General features: G+C 43.7%; 1 protein-coding gene across 9 annotated transcripts in view; it reads left to right on the top strand.

Moving 5' to 3' along the window:
- Positions 1-26,584, top strand: part of LOC110520061 (bromodomain adjacent to zinc finger domain protein 2B) — a 98,564-nt gene that overhangs the window by 9,016 nt on the left and 62,964 nt on the right. For 8 of the 9 annotated variants that reach the window (XM_036974337.1, XM_036974335.1, XM_021597065.2 and 5 more), the window contains exon 2: positions 2,316-2,357. The exons of the other annotated variant lie outside the window; for it this stretch is intronic. The gene's annotated coding sequence lies outside the window, so the exon portion shown is untranslated. The remainder of the gene's footprint in view (positions 1-2,315; positions 2,358-26,584) is intronic. 9 annotated transcript variants of the gene reach the window in all.

Below are 26,584 nucleotides of genomic sequence, written 5' to 3'. Positions count from 1 at the left end.
GGCAGGGAAGGGTTTGTCCAGGTGACACTGTGAGAAATGATTTTGTTTGTTGTTGCAGCATTTGGAAACCATTACAGCTGTACAGCCCTGCTGGTTTGATCATGCTACACAGTGTAATGAGTGGTTTAGATCTGTTGCTGGCTGGGCCGTAGAATCTGTGTCCACTTGTTACTCTGTGATGAGGCGTTCTTTAGTCAGCCCATGCTGTTGTATGTAGGCTAAACCTTTTCCAATGTGCCTCAGTGTTGGCCTGTAGGCTATTTATATTGATTTTCTTAACCAACATTGAAACCGATCAAATTGTATTTGTCACATGCGGCAAATACAACAGGTTTAGACCTTACCGTGAAATACTTAATTACAAGCCCTTAACCAACAATTCAATGCCATGTATGGGGGATCTTGGACAGCTTAGACCCAGGCCTTGATCCAATTCGTTAGCCTACATTTTCTTCCTCCGTAGACCATAGGACAACATGAGTTTAACATGTGCTTTTGCCAACGTTTTCTTCTTCATCTGCTTTTAATCTCCATAAACCTCACCGTAGAGGGACAACATACGGGTTATCAACTATCATCTTCACCGAGTTTACAGCTAGTCAAAACTTTATTACCAGGTTAGGCTATATAGTGTGTAACCTAAGATCCTGTTAAAGTACTGGTAGTTTTAGGTTATGCTAAACAGGAGGAGAAAATACTCTGTCTTCTATCAACACCGGGTGAATCAGGATGGATTTGTTACTAAGCTGTAGCAGGAGGAGGCGTGTCTTTCTAATTAGTGTGTAATTGATACCCATCCTTTGAGTGAATAAAGATGGAGACACTCCTTAGATACCAGTAATTGGCTTGAAGCCATTTTGAGCAAAGCATTTGCTAGGATAGGGAAATGGCATGGCCAGCAGCAGCAGTCGTAGCAAGATTACGATGACTGAGAGCAAATGGCCTCCTGAGCTGAAATGACACAAGTGTAGTTTTTAACAGCATCCTGTTTGCCTCGCTCAGTAAACAGTGCTCACTGAGAACAGTTCCTAGAGAGGATTGTCCAAAAAGCAAGTTAGGCCTAATCAAGTGCAGCAGGAGAATGACTTTTGAGTTTGTATGTTACAGGCTGGTGTTCAGATAAATCATAGGTAGGCCAGGCCTAGGAATCTGTGCCCATACTTGCTTGCTTCATCTGTAGCCTGTCTTGAGTTTTAGACTCCACTCCTGGAGCGCTGAACAAATAGAATAGAAACCATTTATGTTCATCTCCTCTATGACGAAAACAAAATGAGTAGTCTGATTTATAAAGACCTCATTCAGTACATTGTTGATTTTATAGGCTGTCTTTTTTAATGATGATCGTTGTCATAACGTTGACGTGATCGCTTACATTGACGTTGGATCTATTGCTGACAGTCAATTGTTTGTGCTGCTATAATAGTCTGTTGTATGAACACTAGTCATGTCTGTTTCCCTTGGCTCCGTTGTGAAGCCGTAGTCGTCCTGTAGACAGATTGCGTGGTGGACTAGGGGAATTTGAGTGATGCGTCGAGGCTGTAAATCATGTGTGCTTAAGTCTGCTGCTGACACCGGGTGTTAAACTGCCGCAGCCCTCGTTTCCTTCACATTCCAATTGAAACGAACCCAGATGGAAATGTGTAATGAAATACAAGAAATTTGCTGTCTTGCCAGAAATGTCTGGGAGTGCTTCTGCAAGTGCTGTTGTTTCTGGTGATCCAAATCTCCCAGGATGATATGCGTGTTGGTGGAGGGGAGAGAAGGGGTGCGCGATTTGTGGATGTGCTGAGATCTGCCTTACGGTGTTGAGCTCCACACCAGTGTGACATGACTCCTCCAGCAACGTGAGAGGAGAGACACCACCAGCATGTCGCACGCGTTCTCTCAATCCACTGCACTGGCTGACAAACAGCTGCTGGACTTGAGACAGACACTCATTTGAGTACAAATAGGAGGATCTGTCTAGATGTGAAATATTGTAGACTACTTAGTCATCAATTTGACTCAAACTAGTTAGACTAGCAGTTTTGGGTTAGATAGATATGGCTATATTCCAATTGTAGCTGATTTTTGTTGTCATATTTGAAATACACCAGCCTTTTTGTTTGATCGGTCCATAATGCAAAGCTGCTGCAGCAGGGCTTTGATTCCCTGTCGATGTTAGAATGGATAAGGTATTCCCCCTCAAGGCCTAAACCCATTCGAATTAGCATTCTTTTTTTTTTTTTCATATTGCTTTCAGGCAGGAATTATGGAGAATGAATAAATCAATAAAATAAAGCAATTAGGCCGACTGTTGTCTTCTTCTGTTTCAGCTTGCAGAGACGTGATGTCACAGAATTGAGGATCCTTCAGCAGTAAGTGTTTGGTCACACTGACTGCATTCTAATCGCCCATCGCAGCTGTAAACAATTTTGTCCCCACTGTTTGTGTTTGAAGTCCCTGTTTGTTTTTTTTGTTTTATTTTTGTGTCCGAAAATCTGTTCATTTTGTCAAATTGGACTTTGAAAGTCACGAAGGGATAGGCTACTGGACTAAGCACAACTCTTCAGTTCAAAGCATTATTTAGGTATAGGATTAGAGCATTTTCCAATTAGGCCTAGATTTAACAAGGCCCTCTTTAATGGAATTAGTTTGTGCTACAGTACACTTTGCTCTGTTTGCGAATTTCTAATTAGTTTGCCCGTCTTGCATGGAATTAGCATGTCAGAGTTTCAAAACATACTAATCTGTATGAAAAGAAGCATTCTATTACTTTTGGCTATTTCCAAATAAATTACTGTCAACCACATTGGGGTAATTGGTGGAGTTTGAGCTGTCCTTTGCCTTTGTTTTGAATTTGAAAGTGAGCCACTTTACATAAAGAAGCTTTGAATAGTGGCCGCATGGCTGCCTCTGTAAATAGTAGTGTTTCACCCCAGACAATGTCAGGAGGGCTCTCAAAGCTTCAGCTCCACTCCTATCAGACAGTCTGACTTACGACTGCAACAATCACTACCACACAGTGTGAGGACCCCAGAGTTATTTTCAGTGCAATGTAGAACACGTGTTTACAACACACAAGCCTCAGAGAAATGCCCCAAAGTCCCTCGATGCAGGAATTGCACAAACCTCTGGCGTTTACTGTAAATACTTCAGTATTTCAGTCGTTCGTTTCTGTACTGGTTTTTCAACTGTTGCGTACAGTGTGAGAGATATCAGGCATTATCAGGTGTCTAGTGTATGACACTAATAGCAAGACAGTGTTATTGCTGGACTTTCCCTTTCCTCTTGGCTGCGTGTCGGGCCTCTCAGGGCTGCTATAGCCGAGGCTTGACGGTTTAACGAACTTTCACTGTTCCATTCTTCAACAGTAAAACGTCCAACCAAAACAGTGTGTCACAATTGTTTCCTCCCTCCGGCAGAATTTGAAATGTGTATTGTTGAAAGTAAAAGGGCAATGCGAAGTAACCATCGGCAACATGTTATTTTCTACTGAAGTCGATGTGCTAAACCGAGGGCAGGGACGTTCTTCAGCTAACTTTGTGATCCTGAGGAAAACCCTAATAGAATCTTTGTGTGACCCTGCCAGGAGACGGGTCATCCACAGCGTTCCAGAAATAGTTGGAATGGGGATTGAGGAGAGGAATCCCATCATCCCAGATCCTGCCCAGGTTGTGTGTTATGGGAACCTTCCAGAATGTCCTATGGTAGTCATCAGTAACCTTGAGTTTACCTAGAAGCCTGGCTGACTCTCCTCCTGCTCTTATTGCTGAAAAGGCTGAGGAGACAGGATGGGAGGGAAGGGGTTCGGAGAGCCCTATTGACTGGGATCCCCGGGGGGGGGGGGGTTGTTGAGTGTGCTGAAACACCAATGATATTTTTCTATTTCTCCTTTTTAATTTTTTTAATTAATGTCCTCCCTACAGTTAACGGTGTGGCTTCAAAGAGTGTATTTTGCGACGAGCCTGAATGGCTAACAGGTTGCTGTGTCTGTGTAATATGATGTGGTAGTAAATACTCGAGCCTCAGCCTCCGCTCTTCCTCCTCCCTGCTCTGGGCCAGGGGTGGAGAGGGAAGGACGAGGAGAGAGAGCTGGTGATGAAAGAACTCTTTTCAAAGTTGATTCCTAAATCTACACAGGATAGGTGTATCGGTGTACCTCAACTAGGGATGGGGGGGATCGATACAGTTACGATATATTGTAAACGATATCTGGATTTCTACCATTTTGACAATATCGCAATATTATTTTTGAATTAGTTGTCTGTACCGGCACCAAAACTCCAGTATTTGTCCTTCATAGCTTGTTCTCCATCTTATTTTTAAATAGGGAGCACATTTATTTCCATGACTGATCAAAACTAATTTTCTCATGGCCCTCTCTTGTCACTCTCCAGCAGACATACACTGAGTATACCAAACATTATGAACACCCTCCTAATAATGAGTTGCACCCCGCCCTTTTGCCCTCAGAACAGCCTCAATTCATTGGGGCATGGACTCTACAAGGTGTCGGAGGCGTTCCCACAGGGATGCTGGCCAATGTTGACGCCGATGCTTCTCGCAGTTGTCAAGTTGGCTGGATGTCCATTGGGTGGTGGATCATTCTTGATACACATAAGAAACTGTTGAGCGTGGAAAACCCCAGCAGCGTCGCAGTTCTTGACACAAACCGGTGCGCCTGGCACCTACTACCATACCCCGTTCAAAGGCACTTAAATCTTTTGTCTTGCCCATTCACCCTCTGAATGGCACACATACACAATCCATGTCTCAATTGTCTCGAGGCTTAAAAATCCATCTTTAACCTGTCTCCTCCCCTTCATCTACACTGATTGAGATGGATATAACAGGTGACATCAATAAGGGATCATAGCTTTCAACTGGATGCACCTGGTCAGTCTATGTCATGGAAAGACTATGTTCTTAGTGTTTTGTACACTCCGTGTATGGTGAGCAATATGTTTGGAACATCAAATCGCAGTAAAATCACAGTATATGAATCGCAATGCATACAGAATTGTGAGAGTCTCAATACATGCAGTGCTTTCAGAAAGTATTCACATCCCTGGACTTTTTCCAGCCTGAATTTAAAATAGATTAGATGGAGATTTTGTGTCACTGGCCTACACACAATACCCTATAAAGCAGACATTGGATGTTCCTGAATGGCCTAGTTAGAGTTTTGACTTATATCATCTTGAAAATCCTAGGCAAGACTTGAAAATTGCTGTCGAGCAATGATCAATAACCAACTTAACAAAGCTTGAAGAATTTATAAAAGTGGGCAAATATTGTACAATCCAGTTGTGCAAAGCTCTTCGAGACTTACCCAGAAAGACTCACTGCTGTAATCGCTGCCAAAGATAATTATTGACTTAAGGGTGTGAATATGTATGTAAATTAGATTTCTTTATTTCATTTTCAATACATTTGCAAACATTTCTAAAAGCATGTTTTCACTTTGTCATGATGGGGTATTGTGTGTGTAGATGGGTGACAACAGAAAAACTTTTGATCAATATTGAATTCAGGCTGTAACACAACAAAATGTGGAAAAAGTCACAGGGTATGAATGTCAATCACATGTATTTATAAAGCCCTTTTTACATCAGCAGATGTCACAAAGTGCTTATAAAGAAACCCAGCCTAAAACCCCAAACGGCAAGCAATGCAGATTTAGAAGCAGACTACTTTCTGAAGGCACTGTATCGTGATAATATCCTATCTTGAGGTCCTTGGCCATTCCCAGCCCTAACTACAACATCAGTTATTATTAGCCTATGTAGATCGCAAGACTTCCTGTGAATAACAGACCAGAGCTGTTGTGAGGAACGGTAGTCAAGGTGGGTTCTTTTCCAAGGAGTCAGTAATGCTTAAGCAGAGTCGCTCCACCTCATTCGATTGGGACTGCAAGGTGTTTTAATGACTGGGGATGTGTCCCAAATGGCACCCTGTATAGGCCACTACTTTTGACCAGAACCCCATTGGCCCTTGTCAAAAGTAGTGCACTACAATGGGTAGAGGGTGCCATTTGGGACACAGTCAGATAGTCAATCCCCGGCGAGCCCAGGGAGAGTAGAACAAACCCCAAAGGTCACAAGCAGTGGGCGGCTGGGCCGCGAGATGCTAGGACTTCACAATGAATTGCATCAGCCCAGCCAGTCGCCCTGGCTGAATCTCCTCTCCTACAAACTGTTAAATTGTATTGCTGGGTTCCTCCAACCAAACTTTGTCCCCTGTGTTTGGTTTTAGTGCTGGTTGCTCACATGTCAGTTGGGCTATGCACTGTGGCTAGCACTAAGCTATGCACTGTGGCTAGCACTAAGCTATGCACTGTGTTGCCTCAGGAGGCTGAAGAAATTTGGCTTGTCACAGGAAAGCCAGTAAGATCATCAAGGACCTCAGCCACCCGAGCCTCGGCCTGTTCACCCAGCTACCACCTAGAAGCCGGAGACAGTACAGGTGAATCAAAGCTGGGACCGAGAGCCTGAGAAACAGCTTCCATCTCCAGGCCATCAGAATGTTAAATAGTCACCACTAGCCTTAGTCACTGTTTTAGCCAGCTACCACCTGGTGCTCTACCCTGCACCTTAGAGACTGCTGCCCAATGTACATAGTCATTGAACAATGGTCACTTTTAATGTTTTATTAAGGATGTACGATATAGCCGAATCAGATGATTTTAGTTAAAAATGCCAACATCGGTGTCGGCCAGATGTCTGTCTAGTTTAACGCCGATGTGCATACCTATATTTGTATTTAACCTTTATTTAACTAGGCAAGTCAGCTTGGAACAAATTCTTATTTATAATGACGGCCTACACCAGCCAAACCCATATGACGCTGGGCCAATTGTGCGCCACCCTAATGGGACTCCCAACCGGTTGTGATATAGCCTGGATTCAAACCAGGGTCTGTAGTGACACCCCTAGCACTGAGATGCTGTGCCTTAGACTGCTGCGCCATTCTGGAGCCCAGATATATCGTAGGTAGATGACGTAATGACTCCACGAAAAATACAGCGTTACACAGAACAAAAGCAGAAAAATACTATGCGCACCCTTCCAATAACTAAATAAGTTCAAGTTGTGCTGTCATTTGAAAGAGTAAGAACATTTTAGATATACAACTTAACGCCAAGATAATGGAATTCATTGCCCTTGACAGTCAACCGTTCTGTTGTGGATGATGTTGGCTTTCGCCAACTGGTAGAGCACCTCGATCCCCGGTACACACTACCAAGTATGGGCTATTTTTCAGATGTTGCCCTACCGGAGTTGCACAGTATTGTTGAAATGCACATCTATGAGCTACTTGCTATGGGCGTCACTGCTATTAGCTTCACGACTGACATTTGGACCAGCGATGCCAGCCCCATGAGCATGCTGAGTCTGACAGCACAGTGGGTCGACGAGGATTTCGTGCAGGGGAAAGCCATATTGCATGCTCAAGAATGTGCTGGTTCTCATACCGCTGCTGCCATTTCGATGGCATTTGAGAACATGTTTGAAACTTGGAAACATGAACACACTCCTAGCTCCAGCTGACTGGAGAAATAAGATAATCAACTGTGTCTGCAACAGACATGATACCCTCTGTCATGGCATTGAAACGCCTGCTCAACAAAACTGCCCACACAGACCGTGGGGTTAACTTGCGAAAGTACTTGAGGCTGTGAACAAGCGAGGCTGTGAAGAAGCGATTCAGTGGCATTCTTTCTGAGCCTCTTTACTGTGTCGCCACCATGCTCGATGCTAGGTACAAGGACTGCTACTTCAATGCAGACAAACAGGGTTTACATGAAATGTTAGACACAGCTGGACAAGATGGAAACGGACACCGTGACAGTGTGCACCGAGGAAGGGAGGCCATGGAGCTGAAACTGCTTGACATGTATCATGAAATTCTGGTTGAGGCTGAACAAATGAACAACAAAACAGCACAGCAAGTAAGTGAAGGAAATGGGTTTCGATTATGTTTTACTGGTAATGGGGACATACGCAAATGCCAACAAAATAACTTTTTGGTGTGTTTCAACTATTTAACTGTACTAGAATGCTTAAAAGGCCTCAACATTTTTAATATCGGGTGTCATTTTTATTGCAAAAACAAATGATTGGGTATTGACAAAATGGAATATCGGTGCATCCCTAATGCTTACATACTGTTTTACCCACTTTTTATATGTAAGTACTGTGTTCTATTCATAGCTCATCCTATATTACTACTGCTGTTCACACCTTTTCTATTCACCTACTGTCCATTACACGGAGTGTACAAGACATTAGGAACACCTGCTCTGTCCATGACCTAGACTGACTAGGTGAATCCAGGTGAAAGCTATGATCCCTTATTGATGTCACTTGAAATCCACTTCAATCAGTGTAGATGTAGGAGAGGAGATCGGTTAAAGAAGGATTTTTAAGCCTTGACATGGTTTGTGTATGTGTGCCATTCAGAGGGTGAATGGGCAAGACAAAATATTTAATTGACTTTGGACGGGCTATGGTGCCAGGCAAACTGGTTTGGGTGTGTCAAGAACTGCAACGATCATGAAAACCCCAGCAGCAACAGTTTTCCGTGTGTATCAAGAATGGCCCAGTCAAAAGTTTGGACATAACTACTCATTCAACCATTTTTTATTTTTTTTTAAACTATTTTCTACATTGTAGAATACTAGTGAAGACAAACTACGAAATAACACATATGGAATCATTTAGTAACTAAAAAAGTGTTAAACAAATAAAAATGTAGATTCTTCTCAGCCGCCCTTTGCCTTGACAGCTTTGCACACTTGGCATTTTCTGAACCAAATTCACCTGGAATGCTTTTAGTCATGCAATAGTCCTGAAGGAGTTCCCGCATATGCTGAGCAGTTGTTGGCTGGTTTTCCATCACTCTGCGGTCCAACTCATCCCAAACCATCTTAACTGGGTTGAGGTTGGTTGAATTGGAGGCCAGGTCATGTGATGCAGCAGTCCATCACTCTCCTACTTGGTCAAATAGCCCTTACACAGCCTGGAGGTGTGTTTGGGTCATTGTCCTGTTGAAAAACAAGTGATAGTCCCACTAAGTGCAAACCAGATGGGATGGCGTATCGCTGCAGAATGCTGTGGTAGCCATGCTGATTTAGTGTGCCTTGAATTCTAAATTAATCAATGGCAGTGTTACCAGCAAAGCACAATCATACCACCTCCGTGCTTCACGGTGGGAACCACACATGCGGAGATCATCCGTTCACCTACTCCGCATGTTCCAAAAACACAGCGGATGGAACCTTAAATCTCCAATTTGGACTCATCAGACCAAAGGCCAGATTTCCAGCCGTCTAATATCCATTGCTTGTGTTTCTTGGCCCAAGCAAGTCTCTTCTTCGTAGTGGTTTCTTTGCAGCAATTCGACCATGAAGGCCTGGTTCACACAGTCTCCACTGAACAGTTGTTGTTGATGTGTCTGTTACTTGAACTCTGAAGCATTTATTTGCAATATATGCAATTTCTGAGGCTGGGAACTCTAACAAACTTATCCTCTGCAGCAGAGGTAACTCTGGGTCTTCCTTTCCTGTGGCGGTCCTCATGAGAGCCAGTTTCATCATAGCGCTGTTTTTTGTGATTGCAGTTGAAATGTTCCGTATTGACTGACCATGTCTTAAAGTAATAATGGGCTTGGTCTTTTTACCAAATAGGGCTATCTTCTGTATACGACCACTACCTTGTCACAACACCACTGATTGACTCAAGGAAGGAAAGAAATTCCACAAATGTAATTTTAACAAGGCACACCTGTTAATTGAAATGTATTCCAGGTGACTACTGTACCTCATGAAGCTGTCATCAAGGCAAAGGGTGGCTACTTTGAAAAATGTCAAACACAATATATTTGTTTTAACACTTTGTTTTGGTTACTACATGATTCCATATGTGTTATTTCATAGTTTTGTTGTCTTCACTATTATTCTACAATGTAGAAAATAGTCAAAATAAAGATAAATCCTTGAATGAGTAGGTGTGTCCAGACTCTGTTATATATTTATTTATTCCGGTCTCTTACATTGCTCGTTCTAATATTTGTAAAAAAAAAAATCTGGATAGTGTGTTCGTTTAAATATTTTTATTGCTAGATATTACTGCACTGTTAGAGCTAAAACACTATCATTATGCTGCACCTGCGACTATGTCTGCAAATCTGTGCACACTACCCATTTTTATGCTAACATTTAGTGTAGGCTATTCATTCAGTTAAGACCTAATACAATCTGCGAGATATCTTGCTACACTTGAGCTTGTTCAGCGTCAGACCGCTCTCTCTGAAAGGCGACCGTCTGGGAGAGACATCAGTGGGGCTTTACACTTGTGAATTATGCAGCATACTGGTAACCTCATCCGACACCGACGGTCTCTGTTTTATGCTACTTTGTAACGTGCTAATTGTCAACAACTATGCTGTGGTCAGCAGCTTTACTGATGTACTGTGGAGACCGAGAAGTCAGACTTTTGTCACTTCTCATCTGCTTAACCTCTCTGGATTCTTGTGTCTTTGTTCAATACATTCCCTGAATTAATTCATCATCGGTGGAGACGTTAGATATCGCTTGTCATTGGAAGGGTGTAAACCACTCATTCCGTCTCCCGTGTGGTGCATGCATACCTGCCTTGCTGCTAATGTGTGCACAAACGGAGCCAAATATTTATGCCTCTTCGGAAAGGCAAATATAGCAGGAAATAATGTACCTTAATGAAGCGCACTGCCATGATTCAGTTGCGCTGTTGCACTACCATGATTGTTGAGCTTCAATTTGCCGAGCGATTGTAGGTCATCCGCAGTGAGCCGTGTATCTGCATATGGAGAGGGGGGAGAGATTGTCGGGGCTAGGTGGTTGGGTGTGTTTTAAAAGTAGGCAGGCTGAGGACTGCAGGGGGGCAAGGGTGGAGATGCAAGGGAGGCCGAGGCAGGGGATTTGTGTGTCTCTGCTGGCTGGGGTCAGGATGGCTGTGCTCCCCGGGGATCTGGCTGGAGGGAGGTGGTCACACAGGTCTTGCTTTAAGTGCTGTCTCCTAAACTGATAGGATAGATCCCACTGACCCCCCCCCCCCCCCCCCCCCCCCCCCCCCCTCTTTGGTGTTACATACTAACCTCAGTAGCCCCCTGGCGGAGGTATCACCGACTTGAAACAAAGCGAGTTGAAGCATTTTAGTTTCAGTTGTGCTTAGTACAAGGCCTAGTGTGACCTTTTTCTCAAGGCCTCAAGACCATGAGAAGTAGACATGAGAAACAGCCCCATTTGAAGCAACCACACATCAGGGAATTTCCATATCTCATTCTGGCTGTGATTGGATTTGTGCGTTGTTCCTCTATTTTAAAGGCAGTGGGAATAAGGTATAACTGTGAACGTGAGGGAAGTAATTACAGAATCGGTATTTGAAGCTGAGGGTTGAGCTCCGGCCATCTGCGCCCACCACAGACGCTAATTTGTTGTCAATAAACTTGAACTAATCCCGGCGCTTCCCCTCAGGGTCGAGAGGTCAGGAAAGACAGGGTCTTGGGACAGCACTGGCATGGTCGACACAAGGGAGTTTTTCTAATAGGAGAGGAGGCTGTCCCATAAGTGTGTCTCTGTGGTTTGGTGTGCAGATGGCGAAGGGGAAAATTGAATTCTCTTTAGTATCATTGGGATGTTAGGACCAGCTGCCTGTCTTTCCCTTAATGCTGGCATTGAGACTTCGGCAGAGGCTAGGGGATTTTTCCACCCTCTCACTCTGACTCCCATCGCCTCTGAGGGCTGGCAAAATGCACACCACACACTATGCACGGCAAAATGAAAATCCTTTCAGACCGTGTTCCCTGAAATCACTGTGATTTGCAGGTAAAGCATCCCACTCTCATTACTTTGGCATGATTTAAATCCTTCCCACTTCGCCAATCACCGCTTATTACCATTTGAGTGTGAATTATAATGGGTTGGAAATCTCGCACAGATCTGAAAAGACTTAAATAATATTGATGCTAATAAAATGCTGTCCTTCCAGGAACTGCATAAATGCCACTTAGCTGTATGAGTGCTGGGCTGGCAGCCTGCAGTGCACTGCCGCCTGCAGGGAGGGGATCTGTACCGTCAGCGCATCAGACGCACGTAGAGGTGATACCAAGGTGAACGCTAGACTTGCAGAATGGTTGGGAATCATTGGTATTCTGAATCGGAGGCTGCGACTGGCTCGGTGGCAGATGGAGTCTTTGTCAGGGAAGAGGAATGGCAGCTCGGGAGCAATGGGGCTCTTTTTCCCCCCTATCAGCTCTCTCGGCTGGCTGGCGGGGGCTGACCTTCCACCACTCACCGGGATCTCTTTCTCCCACTTTGATCAATTATCCCCCTCCCTTTGTTTACAAGGAATGTGCAAAAATGATTCAAATGACAATTTAAGGGAAAGATCTGTATGCGGAGTCAGGAAACTAGCATTGGCTTGTGCTGTGTAAGGCTTAGGCAAAAACATTTTTAAAAGCACTGCCTTTTTTATCATAATTCCTAAGAGGGACCCTGTATTTAATGAATATTACTGCTAGGCTACCTGCTGTTTTGTCTAAAATGTAGGCTATTTTCATCCGGTATTCGCAACCAACGTAGATAGTCAAATGCTAGATACAGCAAACTGCTACACAGAGATTTAGCCTAAGTGCTTTGGTTCTCTCACTCCCATTGGTCCTGTACTTGATTGAATGCAAGTGTTTATACGGACATGAAATGTAAACACGGGTATCTTTTTCTGTCTGAATATAGGAGAAACACTGTAAATAGGTTCCCTGCATTTGTTTTGTTTAACAATTACGATCATTGATTTGAAAAAACCTGATCTTTAAACAAGATTTGCATTGGATTAGCCTACTTCTAATGACTTAAACACTCTGCTATAAATGACGTAAGTTGCATAAGTAAGCCTATACTCTTGGCACAGAGGTTTAGCAGAATGGCAATTACACTTAATTTATGATATTTGTCGTGAAATGGCTCAGGATTTTCTTGTCCAAATAACATTTTAAAATGCATTGTTTGCGAAAACAACCTTTTTTTTTAAAATACGGTCAGAAAATGCAAGCTTTCAGAGACCCCGTCAGAGATTATTTGTACATGCCCAGAATAAAATCGTCATGAAATGCAATCATCATTCTTGGCTGTGAGCAAATTCAAGATAAGAGAAAAATATTGAAAGGTCAGGGAGAGAAATGAGGAAAAAGAACAAACGATGCAACAAAAAAAAGCGAGTGACACCGAGACCCCAGTTTAATATGTATGTATTTCAGCTTGATGGTTGATTTCATTAGCAGCTCTCATTGTTATGCATCAACTGTTCTCCTGCAGCAAAATGAATATTGTATTCACTTGGCCTGAATATTCAGGAGGAAATGTTTAGCTTTAGATGGCATCCTTCAGGAAAAAAAAAAAAAAAGAAGGAAAAAAAGCGTTGCGTTGCTTCCCTTCTCTGCCTGCCCTCACGGTCACAATTAATATGATTCGAGTGCCTGTCATTCACTCCAGATGTCGGCTAATTTGCCAAGTGGTGTTAAGTTGCTCTCGCTAATTTGGCCTCGTTTTCCCAGGCAAGTGTATGCTGGTTTTCGTATAGTCCACCAAATATGTGTTTTGTTGTACAAACGAATGGTTGACAGATGCTGTCATTGTAGTTGGTTTTCTAGTCTGTTAGACATGGTTCTCCTGAAGCAGCAGGCTTGAATAAGACTAAAGAGCATCCTATTGTCAGATTATAGCCAAAAATGTGCAGTCAGAAACTAGAAACAATATTTGTCCGATTTTTCAAATGTTAACAGTATAAAGGGTATATAGTACAATACACGTTAACTTACACTGAGTGTACAAAACATTAAGAACACCTACCTAATATTGAGTTGCACCCCCCTTTGCCTGCAGAACAGCCTAATTTTGTCGGGGCATTGAATCTACAACGTGTCAAGCGATCTACAGGGACTCAAATGCTTCCCACAGTTGTGTCATGTTGGCTGGATGTCCTTTAGGTGGTGGACCGTTCTTGATACACACAGGAAATTGTTGAGCGTGGGTAAAACCCAGCAGCGCTACAGTTCTTGACACACTCAAACCGGTGTGCCTGGCACTTACTACCATACGCCGCTCAAAGGCACTTAAATCTTTTGTCTTGCCCATTCACCCTCTAAATGGCACACATACACAATCCATCTCTCAATTCTCAATTGTCTTCAACCTGTCTCCTCTCCTTCATCTGCACTGTTTTGAGTGAAGTGGATTTAACAGGTGACATTAATAAGGCATCAGAGCTTTCATCTGGATTCATTGACTACAGCTCAGCATTCAACACCATAGTTCCCTCAAAGCTCACCACTAAGCTAAGGATCCTGGGACTAAACACCTCCCTCTGCAACTGGATCCTGGACTTCATGACGGGCGATCCCCAGGTGGTGAGGGTAGGTAGCAACACATCTGCCACGCTGATCCTGGGAGGCCCCTCAGGGGTGTGTGCTCAGTCCCCTCCTGTACTCTCTGTTCACCCATGACTACATACAGGTACGACTCCAACACCATCATTAAGTTTGCAGACAACACAACAGTGGTAGACCTGATCATCGACGACGAATAGACAGCCTATAGGGAGGCGGTCAGAGACCTGGCCGGGTGGTGCCAGAATAACAACCGGCCAGCCTCAACGTAACCAAAACTAAGGAGATGATTGTGGACTACAGGAAAAGGAGTACCGAGCACGCCCCCATTCTCATCAATGGGGCTGTAGTGAAGCAGGTTGAGAGCTTCAAGTTCCTTGGTTTCCACATCACCAACAAACTAGAATGGTCCAAACACACCAAGACAGTCGTGAAGAGGGCACGCAAAGCCTATTCCCCTCAGGAGACTGAAAATATTTGACATGGGTCCTCAGATCCTCAAAAGGTTCTACAGCTGCAACATCGAGAGCATCTTGACTGGTTGCATCACTGCCTGGTATGGCAACTGCTCGTCCTCTGACCGCAAGGCACAACAGAGGTACTGGGCCATACGCACTACCATCACTGGGGCTAAGCGGCTTGCCATCCAGGACCTCTACAGCAGGCGGTGTCAGAGGAAGGCCCTAAAAATTGTCAAAGACCCCAGCCACCCCAGTCATATACTTTTTTTTTTTTCCTCTACTACCACATGGACCAAAAGGCTTCTCAACAGCTTTTACCCCCAAGCCAAGTGTGTGTTCCCCCCCAAACCCCTCTTTACTCTGCTGCTACTCTCTTTACCATATATGCATAGTCACTTTAACTATACATTCATTTACATACTACTTCAATTAGTCCGACTAACTGGTGCCTGTATTTAGCCTCGCTACTGTATATAGCCTCGCCACTGTTTATTATCGGCACACGTGACACAAACTTTGATTTGTTTCACCTGGTCAGTCTGTCATTGAAAGAGCAGGTCTTCCTAATGTTTTGTACAATAGCGGTGAAACCTAAGAATGGATGTGAGTTTAGTGCTGATAGAGTATAGAGTCCTGTCCCACTGCTGTGGTGTGCTGCAGCTCCCAGCTCTTACAGACAGATGAACCTGCCAGTTAGCTGGACCCGCTCCGGTCTACAGTCCCATTTAAAAATGCAAGACCGGCCAGCCAAGCAGTAGGCCTGACTCCTGTCTCCTCCCGTCTCACTCCACGAGCAATCTAACTAAATGGATATCGTCGAGATCCCTTTACCCTACAGAAAGCCTTGTACTGTTGCTCAAGGTTAACTGAGATGAGTTGTATCTCAATAGGAGAGGCAAACAGCGCTGAATAGTATTAAGTGGGATAATGTGGTGTTTAGGAAAGGCTGTGGCGTGTCCTTGGTGAGACAATGATAACAGCATTGACAGGGCACATTGGCCATGGAGCTGTTGTGTACACCAGTACTGCCTCAGGAATCCTTGTTTGTCAGGCACAAGTGAAAGGATATAGTATGCATCCCAAATGGCACCCAAATCCCTTAGTGCACTAGACAAGGGCTCCCGTCAAAAGTAGTAACCTAAATATGGAATTTGCTTGCTATTTGGGAGACGTCTAGTTTCTCGTGAAACAACAATGAAATGATTTTCACTTTCCCATTTTATAAATCAAAAATCAAATGTTATTGTCTAACAGTACAGGAACATCTTTTAAAGAACATTTCTAAACTGTACCTGTGGTCAGTCATTGAGTCTGTCTAGGCCTGTTTCATAATGCGATGAGAATCCCCCCCCCATTTATGTGAAGCCTAATGCAGAGGTGTAGCCCGTGTGTCTGTCTTTCCACTTGAGAGGTTGTTGTTGTTATATCTGAAACCCTGGAAGTCAAGAGGCAGTTATTTTCGTTCCTCTGTATTGAGGGTGAGATTCTCCTGTTATGCCAGGCATCTGTCCTGCCCTGTTTCAGGCCCTGCTGCACACAGCACACTGGCGGTAACAGGAGCTGTGTGTGAGGAGGAGCAGGACTCTCTCTCTCCGTGTGCAACTTGCTCTGTTTCACACCAGCTTCTATACACCTGGGCCTGCTAGCAAAACACAAACAGTGAGGAATCTTAGAGGGCATACAGGTGGTAGGCAACACGAAATAGGGGGTATTTGACTGTTATTGCTGTTATGGTTTGATAAGCTTCATGACTATGTGAAAGCATCTCATCAGCTCCAATTTCAACCTTTTGGAATGGCTTGCACCTTCATTATCTTGCGGTGACTTACAGCACCTGAAATGTTGTGTCAAGAAAAGGGTTCATGTGGGTTTTTGCCTTGAATACGGGAGGGGAGTGTTCGGGATGTGTGGAACTTGAGGAATTGTGAGGTTCATGTGGTCACAGGTGACCGAGGAGCCCGTCTATGTTTTCGCATGCAAATGAGTGTAGAGCCGCCAGAGCCACTCCCGCTGAGAATTCACTTCATTCATTTCAGCCTGCCCTTCAGTCTCTGTCAGCACGCCACGGTTAGATATTTTACCCCAGAATGGTGTCTTGTGAATGTTGAGTGCACTGTAAAAGGCTATTTGTGTGTGTGCCCATCTCTACCCTGAGATCACATAGACCTAGCATTCATACAAGCCATGAGATTTAAAAAAACAAAAAAATCCCAGACCACTTCAGAATTCTGCTGGGCAGGGGTGAGCAGTTGAAGTACTCCCAGATGTTGTATGGAAATGAATGGGCTAGATTAGCTCACTCACCGTAGCCTCATTCTCAGAAACCTTGTGATGTGATGATTGAAAGATGTGGGCTCAGTCCACAGTCAAACCAGTCATTGTGCTAGCAGACAGCACAGCTTTAAACAGGTTTAGTAACATGCCTCTTGTCATGGAAAAACAAGCCTTTTGGATTCGCATCACTCACAAGCAAAAAAGGGGAAAGTTTGTATTACTTATGGACATAATTGACCCTATGTTGTATTCGATTATACAGTATAGGCTAGTTTAGTGTGATGTCAACAAGGAATATTTTGTCCCTCAGGTTGTAAAGTAGCAAGTGATTTTTAGCCAAGCCTCGAACCCTTGACATTTTGTAAAATTATTGTTTTATAAGCTGAATCCGACAATGTTGGATAATAAATGATAGGATAGAACACCATATGAGGTATGTTGGTACGTTTTATCTATAGACCAATTTCCTTTACAGTAAAAAAGCCAACTGCCTTGAAAAAGCAGCTGATTTCAAATGCAGTTGGAACTGAGTAGTAGCCTCTAGTGCAACAATAATTTCTTTTAAAATATAGTGTTAGGGGAAAAATTGATATTTGCGAATCGGGATATTATTTTGACAATATTGCGATTTTTATTATTTTGGCTCAAGTTGGTTGTACCTGCACGAAAACGTTTCCTCCATAGCTCGTTCTCCATCTTTTTAAATGGGGAACCAATTTGTTTTCAGCGCATTTATATTTCCATGACTGATCAAAACGCGTTTTATCACGGCTCTCTCTTGTCCCTCTGCAGCAGACATGTGGTTAGCAATATGCTTGGAACAACGAATCACTATTAAAGTCGGTGTCGAATCGCAATGCATATAGAATCGTGAAAATCGTAATGCATATCGTATCGGCACCTAACCATCGTGATGATATTGTATCATGAGGTCCCTGGCAATGCCAGCCCTAATGGAATATCCTTCTTTTAACGTGAACATTTACAGCTTTCTAAAGGCCGTAGAGCAGCGTATTAGGCTGCACATTTAGCTAGGATATGGTATAAAGTGGAGCTCAGAGGCCCAGAGAAGTGCACACTGGGATTATGGAAACGTTCATTTAGCAGAGCTTTTTTTTTTTTTTTTTTTTTGAAGATGGCTCAGAGGCAGAAAGGAAATTAGTTATTTTCTCTGCACATTCATCAAAATAAAAATAGTCTGATGAGTATCCCAAGTGACTCTTTCAGCCCTGAATACACTTGGTATAGGATCCACTGCTGCACACCCACACATTCACTGTTAACTCTCCGATGAATTTCAGGTGTTTTGGAGCAATATTAAAATCAACTCTCTGTTCCTGCTGCTTCTCCCGTTTTTAGTCTAAAATCTTTTGTCCTCCATTTCCTCCTGTAAGGAATACAGTATTTTGAAATATGACATGGTCTACTTTATTTGTGAATCTGAACATCATGACAGAAAAAAATACTAGGATCTGACCACAATGTTATTGGAAAACCATACACGAGTATTGGACAAGGTATGAGATCTTCACTAGGGATGATCATACTGTTACGTACAAGGTTCTGACACCACTGTCTGATAACCTTTTCCAATGGTTGACAAACACTGTGCAGACAGAGGTTACATACCTCTCGCTGCCTCTCGTCCGGAGACGAATCCAGGGTATCAGTGAGCTCACATAATGACATTGAAAATAAAAACACACGCTATCTTTTTTTCTGTGGCCTGATGCGTGAAGGGTGTTTGGAAGGTGTACAGCAGGAAGTGCAGTGGAGTGATTGCAGTGTTCTTTTTACTTAATTTTTTGCTTTCTGTTTACACTTTGAAATTACCTGAAAAGGCACCCTATTCCAAATCGGCTCATAGTCATTTTTAAAACATGTAATTTCAGTCTCTGATAGCAAATAGTCCTACAGTGGTTTGATTAGCTGTTGCTTGAACACTTCCTCTGTATTTCTCAGTACTAGTTAATGATAGTGATGGGGGGGGGGGAAACTATGCTTTTCTTTCACTTTGACATCTGTTTCCCAAATTAAGTTAAGATGTCTGTCTCTGTGATGCTTTACAGTGGTGAAAACTGTGATTCTGTTAACAAAGTTAAAGTTGATTTACATGTAACATCGGTCTTGTGCGGTACCGCCAAGGCCACGCTCTGACCTTTTCCTTCTGTAAATGACATAACTAAATTGGATTGGGGGATCTGTAGCCATGCAGGCTAGGGCCTGTATCCACAAAATATCTGAGTAGGAGTGCTGATCTAGGGTCAGTTTTGCCTTTTAGATTATAGTGAATAATTGAACCTTTTTTTAACTCTGCAAGTCAGTTAAGAACAAATTATTATTTGCAATGACGGCCTATGGACAGGTTGGGACCTGATCCTAGATCAGCACTCCTACTCTGAGTCACTTTTTGGATACAGGCCCAGCTCTATGATGGAGCTCATACTCTTGACGTTCCATTAATTGTCCCAAAAAAGTATTGAGTCCTTCTTTAAAGGTGCACAGGGTTACTTAGGCTTTTTTCTCCTTTAACAGTAATGCCTGCTCTCTGAGAGAAGCGTGGGATGTTCACGTTGCGATATTCATGTGTTCTAAATGGTCACTTACACTTAGCCCTGGGCAAGCCCCGGCCAACCTGGGATCGGGATTCAAGTGGCTCTCGTAGAAATTAGGCCAAATGTGAAACACTCTTTTATTCATCATAGCTGAATACAAATTGCTTCATTGTGTGACTTTTGCCCTCAAACATCAAAAGGACATGACATTTTTATAATTAAATTCCTCTGGAATTAACTATTTTTGTCGTCTTTGTGGTAATAGTCTCCACACTAGCATGTTTATTGAGCGTCCAAGCAGTTGTTGAGGTGTCTATTCTCCCTTTGATATCCCTTACCCAATGGGTCATTCCACCTCAAAAAGCACAGAGGATTTCGACACCCACCATCTCAGATTGTTCTGAAATGGTATAGAAACAGATAAGCTAAGCATTCCTCAAATATTATTTAGTTGCAATATAATTTGATCTCTGAGAACTTAAGCTAATTGATTGCACCCAATTGGCCATTTTAATTAAGTACAATCACTGGAGAACAAACTGGACAAGCTCAGTTCGAGACTATCCTGTCAACGGGACCTGAAGAACTATAATATCCTATGTTTCTCAGTCGTGGCGGAACAAGGACACTGATAATATACTGTACATCTAGCTAGTTTTTTGGGCTGGATAGAACGTTGGGTAAGATCAAGGGGGAGGTGTGTGTGCGCGCCTCCTTTTTTTTTTCATAGTTGTCCATTTACAACCACAAACCGATGCGGGCACTAAGACCACACTTAACAAGCTGTATAGGGCCATAAGCAAACAAGAAAATACTCTTCCATAAGTAGCGCTCTTAGTGGCCTGTGATTTTAATGCGGGAAAACTGAAATCCGCCCTCCCTATTTTCTACCAGCATGTCACCTGTGCAACTATTGGCGAAAACATTCCAGGTCACCTTTTTGACACACACAAACCCATACAGAGCTCTCCCTCGTCCTCCATTTGGCAAATCTGACCATAACTCTATCCTCCTGATTCCTGCTTACAAGCAAAAACTCAAACAGGAAGTACCAGTGATGCTCTTAATACGGATGTGGTCCAATGAAGCAGATGCTAAGCTACAGGACTGTTTCGCTAGCACAGACTCAAATACATTGCTCAAAAAAATAAAGGGAACACTAAAATAACACATCCTAGATCTGAATGAATGAAATATTCTTATTAAATACTTTTTTCTTTACATAGTTGAATGTGCTGACAACAAAATCACACATTATCAATGGAAATCAAATGAATCAACCCACGGAGGTCTGGATTTGGAGTCACACTCAAAATTAAAGTGGAAAACCACACTACAGGCTGATCTACAGGCTGAAGTCAAAATGAGGCTCAGTAGTGTGTGTGGCCTCCACGTGCCTGTATGACCTCCCTACAATGCCTGGGCATGCTCCTGATGTGGTGTCTGTGGTGCAACGTGGCGCTGGTGGATGGAGCGAGACATGATGTGCTCAATTGGATTCAGGTCTGGGGAACGGGCGGGCCAGTCCATAGCATCAATGCCTTCCTTTTGCAGGACCTGCTGACACACTCCAGCCACATGAGGTCTAGCATTGTCTTGCATTAGGAGGAACCCAGGGCCAACCGCACCAGCATATGGTCTCACAAGGGGTCTGAGGATCTCATCTCGGTACCTAATGGCAGTCAGGCTACCTCTGGTGAGCACATGGAGGGCTGTGCAGCCCCCCAAAGAAATGCCACCCCACACCATGACTGACCCACCGCCAAACCGGTCATGCTGGAGGATATTGCAGAAAGCAGAACGTTTTCCACGGCGTCTCCAGACTGTCACGTCTGTCACGTGCTCAGTGTGAACCTGCTTTCATCTGTGAAGAGCACAGGGCGCCAGTGGCGAATTTGCCAATCTTGGTGTTCTCTGGCAAATGCCAAACGGGCTGTAAGCACAACCCCAATCTGTGGACGTCGCCCCTCATACCACCCTCATGGAGTCTGTTTCTGACCGTTTGAGCAGACACATGCACATTTGCGGCCTGCTCGAGGTCATTTTGCAGGGCTCTGGCAGTGCTCCTCCTTGCACAAAGGCGGCGGTAGCGGTCCTGCTGCTGGGTTGTTGCCCTCCTACGGCCGCCTCCTCTGATGTACTGGCCTGTCTCCTGGTAGCGCCTCCATGCTCTGGACACTAAGCTGACACACAGCAAACCTTCTTGCCACAGCTCGCATTGATGTGCCATCCTGGATGAGGTGCACTACCTGAGCCACTTGTGTGGGTTGTAGACTCCGTCTCATGCTACCACTAGAGTGAAAGCACCGCCAGCATTCAAAAGTGACCAAAACATCAGCCAGGAAGCATAGGAAATGAGAAGTGGTCTGTGGTCACCACCTGCAGAACCACTCCTTTATTGGGGGTGTCTTGCTAATCGCCTATAATTTCCACCTGTTGTCTATTCCATTTGCACTACAGCATGTGAAATCTATTGTCAATCAGTGTTGCTTCCTAAGTGGACAGTTTGATTTCACAGAAGTGTGATTGTGTTGTTTAAGTGTTCCCTTTATTTTTTTGAGCAGTGTATGTTCCGGGATTGAGGAGTTTGCCAAATCAGTTTCCGGCTTCACTAACAAGTACATCCACGACGTCGTCGTCCCCACAGTGACCGTACGTGCATATCCCAACCAGAAATCATGTATTACGGGCAACATTTGCTTTCAAGGAGCAGGACACCAATCCGGACACTTATAAGAAATCCTGCAATGCCCTCAGATGAACCATCAAACTGGAAAAGTACGACTAAGATCGAACCTACTACACTGGTTCTGACGCTCATCGGATGTGGCAGGGCTTGCAAACTATCACGGATTAACAAAGGAAATCCAGACGCGAGTTCCCCAGTGAGGTGAGCCTATCAGACGAGCTCATCGTAGCCGATATGAGTAAGGCCTTTAAACAGGTTAACATTCACAAGGCCACAGTGCCAAACATATTACCAGTCTGCGTACTCTGTGCATGCGCTGACCAGCTGGCAAGTGTCTTCACTGACATTTTCAACCTCTGCTTGACCCAGTCTGTAATGCCTAGATTTCAAGCAGACCAACAAAGTCTCTGTGCCCAAGAACTCCAAGGTGACCTGTCTAAATTACTATCTCCTCGTAGAACTCACATCTGTAGCCATGAAATCATTTCAAAGGTTGATCATGGTTCACATCAACACCATTATTCCAGACACCCTGGACCCACTCCAGTTCGCATACCGCCCCAACAGATCCACAGATGACACAATCTCTATTGCACTCCACACTGCCCTTTCCCACCTGGACAAAAGGAACACCTATGTGAGAATGCTGTTCATTGACTACAGCTCAGCGTTCAACACCATTTGCGTGCCCTCCAAGCTCATCACTAAGCTAAGTACCCTAGGATTATACACCTCACTCTGCTACTGGATGCTGGACTTCCTGACAGGCCACCCCCAGGTGGTGAGGGTAGGCAACAACACATCTGCCACGCTGACCCTCAACACGGGGGCCCCTCAGGGGTGCATGCTTTGTCTCCTCCTGTACTCCCCGTTCACCCACGACTCTAACACCATTATTAAGTTTGCTGACGACGCAATGGTGATCGGCCTGATCGACGACAATGAGTCCGCATATAGCAGTGGTATTCAAACAGGGAGGAAATTTACGAACTGACTTGGTGGAAAGGTGGCATCCTATGACGGTGCCACAATGAAAGTCACTGAGCTCTTCAGTAAGGCCGTTCTACTGCCAATGTTTGTCTATGGAGATTGCATGGCGGTGTGCTCTTTTTGTTCACCTGTCAGCAAAGAGTGTGGCTGAAATAGTCCAATACACTAATTTGAAGGGGTGTCTCATATTTTTGTATATAGCCAGGTTATCGTTACTCATTGTGTATTTATTACTTTTATTACGTGTTTTTACTTTTGTATTTCTTCCTCTTTGTTGGGAAGGGCCCATAAGTAAGCATTCACTGGTAGTCTACACCTGTTTACGAAGCATGTTATGAATAAAATTTGATTTGACATGGAGAACTAATACTGTTTTTTTTTTTGGTTTGGGATTGGCGTGTGGTGGTGGTGGAGTCTGTGGCTTTAGATTTTTTTGGGTGGGGGGGGGGGGGGGTTCCTCGTGTCTTACTCCATTGTAGGAAGAAGTGTGGTCCAAATCAGATGTTAGGTACTATTTATTAAATATTATGTGGATCCTATAAATTTAAAGGACTCTTTTTGGGTGCAATCAATTAGCTTAATTGATCAGCTATATGTTGCAGTAATGTTAATGTGGTGTTTTCAACTACAGAAACATTTTCAGAACAATCTGAGATGGTGGGTGTCATGGCTTGTTGATATGACATGGAACGAATCCAATGCAAGATGAAGGCTGAAGAGTGACCAATCAGAAAGATCCGTTGGTCAAAACAACATTCAGACCTTTAGCAAGAGTTACCTGCTTATTTATCTGTCTTGTTGCTGTGTACATGTTTTCACGCAATAAATCTGTGTGATGAATTTTAGTTTCATACGCTGTAAATGTAAGGAGGAATAGAAATAGGAATGGAGGAGTACGGACTGTGCTTTCAACAGAGCAGCATTTATTTTATTCAAGGCTCTGAAAGGATTGCCTACAGTATGAATGACCTTCAGAGTTGTTTTGCATACGATTGCATTTCATTTTAATCAAGCTCTTCAAATCAGACCTATTCTTGTATTCTTTAAGGCCCTTCTATTCGTGCACCGATTTAAATATTCCTGTGCAATGTATTTTTATGGACGGTTTCTAATGCAGACAGCTCTCTGGAGTGTTACCCCCTTGATTATAATGCAAATTTCTCACATTAAGAAATTGTCTTTAGTTTTAAGGTTATGCTGGGTTGTATGCTTCAAGATAATTACTCACTATTTCTACAACACTCCAAAACAGAAATGATACCCAACATCTCAAGACTAAAAGACCAATGAGGCATATTGGTTGAAATGAGAGTTCTCTTGTTCATAATTTGCATACTGTGTGTGTGTTGTAGAGCACATTATTAGTTCTAGGTGTCCATATTGCTGGAGTTAATTTAGGATTTAGCCGAGGCAACGTGTTAAGATGAAGACTAGACCAATTTCTAAAATGCGAAAAAGCCGCTTGAAAGACAATTTTGTAATAAGCAACATGCATTCTTTGTATTCCCGTCAGTGAAAGGTCTAAGTGATTTGTTTTCCTCTTAACTAATACAGTCGGTTAGATTTTGATGGGCATACAGTGAAGCTATTTTATTTATTGTGAATAATTTTCTTTCACATTTATGCTTTAGTGAAAAGGAATGAGTGTGTGTGCTTCCAGGGTTAATTTCAGGAAGATGTGCTCCTGGTAATTAGAAGTCGATTCACAAAATTGATTAGATTATGCTAATCACGGGCGATTTAATATCTTTTAAAACGGAGAGCAGAAATGACAATGCAGCCGCCTTCTGAGACCGTTTTCCTCGGCTGTGTACCTTGAGATGTCACTGTGTGTTTCCCACATGACTGGCTTAAAGATGGCCGTGTGAGAAACTGTCTGTCAGCTCACCAACAAGACCCAGCGTTGAGAAGAGAACCGGTTGCACCATGTGGCTTCTCAATCTTAATTCCACTGTTGGAACTTCCTTTTTTTTCCCTCTCATTTTCAGATATCTTTTGATATCTTTTTTTAAAAAATTCAACTTTTTAAAAATCAATTTCCCCCATAACCTCCCTCCAGTGAGGTTATTGGCTTGCTTAGCTTCTTGAAATATTTTATTTTTGGTGTGTAGTGTGAAAAGCTATATCCTTCCCCATGCGGAGATAGTGCTGTGAAGCCCAGATAGACAGAGGTTGATTGACAGATTTAAGGTGAATAGCTGGTGTGCTGCAGATGAGTGGGTGGGGGGGGGGGGGTGTTGTCGTCGTGTGCTGTGACCAGCCATGGTTCCTTTCTTTCCTTTGTGCTGAGGCACGGACCATGGCTCTACTCTGCTCTGCTGCAGGCTCACTGAGTGCCTCCATGTCTTACACCCACAGCACTCTACATACAGCCCTCATGTCTGACATCCCTGGAACAACTCTCTCTGGTTCACCTTTTTTAAGCCCCGCTTGTCATTCCTGACAGTTTCAACCAGGATTCATCCTTGATAATGTAGCAGCCTTGGCATTGTAGGACACAGGAATGTAGGACACAAAATCAAGGCCTCAGTTTACACCAGTTAGCTGCTCCTGTATGGTTGGATGTTGTGTTAGAGGTGGGCTTGGGTGAGTCGCTGTCTCCCTGAGCGTTGCACTCCCTGTTGGGCTAGAAGAATGTGGCAGGAGACCGTTGGCCTCTCCTTGTCCCGGCTGTGTTGCTGCTGCCCATGTTATCTTAATAATGCAATGTCCTATCTGGAATTTCTAAGGCCTCTTCAGCTTCAATGTGGGACAGGAATTTGAATTGCTAATCCCGTGTTTCCCCACATCATTCTGATTTGGTGAAGTAAGGAGCCGGTTTATACTTTTCCAAAAGAAACCTGAGGGGAAGGCTAAACGCTGTTGCGCATGTCCTGCATGTTTTCTCTGTGCAAGGAAAAATGCATTACCTGACGTGGGCCTTTTTTCATCTAAGGTTGTGTAGACTGGGAAACAACACTTTTGCGCTCTGTTTTTTGTTGTTGTAATAAGGTTCCGACAGAGCCCAGTCAGATTTACACACGTTAGCATCGAGGTGAACCGTATGCGGCACTTCAGTGGGTCGAGTGTGCAATATTTCTAATGCCCATCCTCTACCAGTGGACGTATATGGATGGTGTGTGTCTGACAAATGCTCTGTCAGGGACGCCGTGCTCTGGATACATTTTTATATATATTTTTTTGCTTCATCGGGCTTCACTGCAGCCCAC

This window comes from Oncorhynchus mykiss, chromosome 3 (assembly GCF_013265735.2).
Source record: "Oncorhynchus mykiss isolate Arlee chromosome 3, USDA_OmykA_1.1, whole genome shotgun sequence".
Lineage (NCBI taxonomy): Eukaryota > Metazoa > Chordata > Actinopteri > Salmoniformes > Salmonidae > Oncorhynchus > Oncorhynchus mykiss.
Note: the sequence above shows the minus strand (reverse complement) of the source record. Positions and strands in the feature narration are given on the sequence as shown.